Below are 5,793 nucleotides of genomic sequence, written 5' to 3' on the forward strand. Positions count from 1 at the left end.
AGATCTCTGTGCGAGGTAGTATAGGATGCTGTGCAGATCTCTGTGCGAGGTAGTATAGGATGCTGTGCAGATCTGTGCGAGGTAGTATAGGATGCTGTGCAGATCTCTGTGCGCGGTAGTATAGGATGCTGTGCAGATCTCTGTGTGAGGTAGTATAGGACGCTGTGCAGATCTCTGTGCGAGGTAGTATAGGATCCTGTGCAGATCTCTGTGCGAGGTACTATAGGATGCTGTGCAGATCTGTGCGAGGTAGTATAGGATGCTGTGCAGATCTCAGCGTGCACTACTCTCTCTGTGCAAGGTAGTATAGGGTGCTGTGTTACTTTTCACTCCATGATCTCCCACATTGGGGTCTATATCTGCTCTGTACATTTATTTAGACTTCTCTGTCTGAAAAGAAACATTTATTAGGAACATTTCTCCTACTGTACAATTTGGCGGAAGCCTCAGACAATACATACTGCTTTGCCCACATTGTTCCTGTGATACATATTATTCCGTATTATCCCAGGGTCTCAGTGGAAGCTTTGTATCTGTAGTGCTGTGGGGTATAACTGACCACACATACAGTAGGTACACAGAAAGTACGTGTTTATTCACATAAAGTACACGTGAGGTTTGGAAAGCTTTGTACAGCAAATAAAAATCGCACATGTGAGCACTCCACGTCAGACATGTCTGCACCCCGCCTTTCCCCCATTATCTCTTAGCATACAGTGCTTCCACTGCAGCCAGGGATTCTGGGAAATTACATGCAAATGAGCACACTGTGTCACCTTTTTGTTTCATGGAAAAAATATGTTGGGGAAAAACTGTCAAAATAGACTGAAAAAACATAGAACAGAGTTTCCCAAGTGAGACACGAAGCAGAACGCCACTCGCACATTCCTCAGCACGGTCTGTCCCCTTTATTACAGAGCAGTGAGGGGTGCAACGTTTCAGCTCCCCGCTGAGGATAGGTCTGTGTGGGAGCTGAAACGTTGCATCCTTCACAGGGCTGGATTAAGACCTTTAGAGGCCCTAAGCACTTAAAAGATTTTGGTGCCCCCATATATATCTAATTCAAAATATCAACAATAATAAACCGTAAAATAACATTTTATTTTTCGAAATGTATTTATTTATTTATAAAAATGCTTTACCAGGAAGTAATACATTGAGAGTTACCTCTCGTTTTCACGTATGTCTTGGGATATGCCTTCGTCTTCGAGCACAAAGATATTTCACGAAAGGAAACAAAACTTACAGTAAGATGGAAAATAAGGTTTATTTTTGTATACTTCCACTTTATTTATATTTGAAAAGTTTTCTCCTACTTTTTCTAATGGTGGCAAAGTCTTTGATCCTTCACTTCTCTTTTATAAATGGAGGAGACGGCATTAAGATATCTGTGAGCAGAGTAGAGTACAGCTTGTAAGGGAGCTTCAGTACACATGTATGCGGATGACACAATCCTATATGCACACAGCCCTAGCCTCTCCGACCTTGAACACATACAATCTGACTTTGTGAGGCTTGAAAACTGAATTTCCCAAAACAAACTGTTTTTAAACACTGACAAGACTGTAACAATGGTATTTGGGATCAAGGCTAAATATCTAGGTTCCTATGACTGAGCGCCAGATCAGAACAAACTCTAACACTACCCTAGCCCCTGTTACTAGTTTCAAATATTTGGGCATGTGGTTTGACTCCCATTTAAAATTTGGGTTGCACATTGATACCCTGATATCCAAAACCTATGCCAAACTAGGTGTACTTTATAGGAACAAATCCTCCCTAAGACCGAGTCCATAGACGGACAGGCCGTGCTGAGCCGTGCGGACGCTCTGCGCTGAGCCCCTGCATCCTCAATGAGGATGCCTTGAGAGGGGGCTCACGCGAGCGTCCGCAGGCGTGCTGACGAGTTGGAGTTTTCAGCCGAGCGCCAAGCTGTTTTTCAGCGCGCTGTCGGCTGCAAACCTCCAATCACAGCACAGCAGTGTCAACGTCACGGCGCCGTGACGTCTACGTCAGTGCGTCGCGGGCGATTGGCCCAGCGACGTCACTGCCCCGCCTCCAACCACCTCCCCCTGGCTCCGATCGCGCCCGCTGGCTCGCCTGTATGGGCATGAAATCGCCCAGATTTCAGCAGACGAGCCTCTGCGTCAGCGCGGCTCGGATCTCCTCACCCTTCTATGGCCCGGGACTAAGGCTGCGCTTATAGTGCCGGCGACAGCGACGCGATGTCACGTCAAAACAAATGCATTGTCGCCGGCGCTTATAGTGGACGCGATGGAGAGACAGCGCTACCAAAAATCTGGTAGTCAGTGGTATTTGATTTTTGAAGAGACGGTCTCCACATGTGCCTGGCTATAAGCCAATCAGGGAGCTTCTCCGCCCGTCTGCCTTCCCCATTGCTGACGTCACTGGCCTTGTAGCCAGCGACGTCTCCAAACAACAAATTACAACTATCATTGGTCGAGTCGCCGGCTGTATAAGCGCAGCCAAAGTCTGCTGGACAGAAAGAATATCGCACAGCAGATGCTGATGCCAATTATAGATTATGGGGATATACAGTAGTATACGGCACCTTGGCAAACTTGATACCCTCTACAATTCAATATGCCGCTTTGTCCTCCAATGCAACTACAACACACATCACTGCGAAATACTCAAAGAACTAGATTGGTCATCACTTGAGTCTAGGCGCAAAGTTCACCTTTCCTGTCTTGCCTTCAAATACTTTCTGGGCAAGCTACCCAGCTACCTGAACAAGCTCCTCACCCCTACCACATGCAGCACTTATCTGAGATCTGACTCCAAAAGACTGTTCATGGTCCCAAGGTTCAGTAAAATATCCGTCCGCTCCTCCTTCTTTTACCGTGCACCCCAAAACTGGAACAGTCTACCGGAGACTCTCACATCCACCACCAGTTTAAGTTCTTTCAAAACTAAAGCTGTCTCACATTTTAATGTGGTCTGTAACTGTTACATACACGCCTATAATATATAATATCTCTAACTGCATGCAATGTCTTGTATATAATGTATAACCCTTCTCACTTATGTAACTGTATTTGTAACCATGTATTTGTCATTATAACTCTGTGCCCAGGACATACTTGAAAATGAGAGGTAACTCTCAATGTATTACATCCTGGTAACACATTTTAAAAATAAATATATTTAAGTAGAGTTCTGCTTGATATCTCACTTGGGAAACTGATCTACTTTTCGCTTCTTGTCCATTGTAACATGGGACCCCTATGAGCTTATGCTGCCGCATTACCCAGCTTTTCAGCACAGCCTGGGTTAAAGAAGTGTAGAGCCAGTAAACCTACTCACAGACAGCTATTTTGACCTTTTTGGGTGTCATCAGATGGTATACTGGCTTTGCCCATCACACCACACACATCACATCTGGGAAGAATGATCACGCTGGTCCGTTACAAGGTGACACAACCTCTACCTTTCGCCAGATCCAGTAAGGGGACAATGGTGGAGATGTTTCAACGTAAAGAACGTGCGTTGTGCCGCATCGCTGCATTTTCTGCTGGCATTCACGCCAAATGTATAAAAGTGTTTCTTACATCCGACGCAAAATGTTGGCAGAAAAGTTTGCGCCTGAGATCTGGCGGATTTTTTTGACGCAAATAGAAGATATAAAAGAGACGCTCGGAGGCGCAGAGTTTGTTATATCTCATTACGCTCTCTGCGTCGTGGAACTTCTCCCCAACTCCTCCTGCTGTCACTCCCCAAACCGCAAAGTGACGCGCACGGCGCAAAACTGGGAACAAAGACCGCGATACATCGATGCAAAATGGAAATTACATTGCTACAAATTTGCCTCCATACGTCACCCCCTATAACTGCACTACACAGAAAATCGCAGGGGGAGGGGCAAATGTTTTTTTAAAATGCAGAAACACCTCTCAGGTGAGAGGAGAATGAGGCAAACATGTTACAATCCACAAACACATGAGAAAAACAGGCGGATATTTCCGTAATGTGTATATGTATACGGCACTAGACACCTCGGGGAGCAGGTGGTAAGGTGTCTTACTGCGCTGTAATGTGCAGGATCTCAGAGCCGGCAATGCCGCTCCCCCAACCCCCCACCCCCTACAACCCCCCGCAAATAACGCACACACAGGCCGCGGCCTGTATTCATACACAGCTAAAGGGGTAGGTGCTAGCCCTGCCAGAGCGCTGCACCCACAGGTAAGGCCAGTGACGCCCAAATCATGGCCCGTTAGCTGGGACCGTCCCCAAGTCCCGGCCGCTCAGCTGACCCCACGTCAGCCGCGAGATGGGCCCCACCCTTTTCTGGATCTGGGACATACTGTGGGCTATATGTACGCTGCTGACAAACTCATCTACCTCCCTACCCGCTCCATTGCTGCAAATCCCTTCACTGGCTTCCCATATCCTCTAGACCAGAGGTGGACAGCCTATGTTTCAATGCAGCCACCGGTGTGACGAATAAAAAGTAAAAATCGCCACACCGTGTAAAAAAAAAAGGGAGGTGTGTGCAAAGCACACGCGTTATAAGTGAAACTTCTGCGTGTTTTCACACTGTCAAAAGTGTTTCATGCCATAAATATCATAAACAGGAAAGTACAATTTGATTGATAAAATACAGTGACATTTGATTGTGAAGGCGCGAGCTCGGCACATACCCTATTCTGGACCAGGCTCATATGTAGCATGTGAGTAAGTCCATGTAGCTTAACTCGCCCCCTTTTAAAGCACACAAAGTCCTTCTATTTTCTTCAACTTTACTGAGGGGAGTTAACAGAAATATAAAAGTTCTATATGTGGATTGTGCTAGCAGATTTCTCTTGTCAGAAGAATAACCTATGAGAGGAAGGTGTTCTGCTATGGGGAATTGTTTCTCTGAGGGGAAGGTAAAAAGGATTCCCTTTCTGAGGGAGCAGTGGAAGAAGTGTCTACTCAATTTGGCTGCTTGTTGGAAAGGAAGGAGCACACTTTCCTGTCAGTCAGGAACACACTAAGGGGCATAACAATATGCAGATAAAGCAGGGGGAGAGGACTAAACCAATCTCAAACTGAGTACTGGGAGGTTGCCAGGGCAACTGACTAGAGGCTGTGTAAACGGGGATTACTTGTAGCAATTATGTTGCAATATACACAGCTCTGGCTGCTTCTGAGCAGGGAAAAACATGCAACTTTAGCTGGGGAGAGATGGCAGCCTGAGAGCAGAAAAAATACAGAGAAATAAACTTATATTTATGTATATGTGTGTGTATATAGATTTGTGTGTGTATGTGTGTGTGTGTGTGTGTGTGTACATCTGTGTGTATGCGAGATCAGAGCAGAGATCCTGCAGAGCAGCGAGATCAGAGCAGAGATCCTGCAGAGCAGCGAGATCAGAGCAGAGATCCTGCAGAGCAGCGAGATCAGAGCAGAGATCCTGCAGAGCAGCGAGATCAGAGCAGAGATCCTGCAGAGCAGCGAGATCAGAGCAGAGATCCTGCAGAGCAGCGAGATCAGAGCAGAGATCCTGCAGAGCAGCGAGATCAGAGCAGAGATCCTGCAGAGCAGCGAGATCAGAGCAGAGATCCTGCAGAGCAGCGAGATCAGAGCAGAGATCCTGCAGAGCAGCGAGATCAGAGCAGAGATCCTGCAGAGCAGCGAGATCAGAGCAGAGATCCTGCAGAGCAGCGAGAGCAGAGATCCTGCAGAGCAGCGAGATCAGAGATCCTGCAGAGCAGCGAGATCAGAGCAGAGATCCTGCAGAGCAGCGAGATCAGAGCAGAGATCCTGCAGAGCAGTGAGATCAGAGCAGAG

The sequence above is a fragment of the Ascaphus truei genome, chromosome 11 (genome assembly GCF_040206685.1).
Source record: "Ascaphus truei isolate aAscTru1 chromosome 11, aAscTru1.hap1, whole genome shotgun sequence".
Classification (NCBI taxonomy): Eukaryota; Metazoa; Chordata; class Amphibia; order Anura; family Ascaphidae; genus Ascaphus; species Ascaphus truei.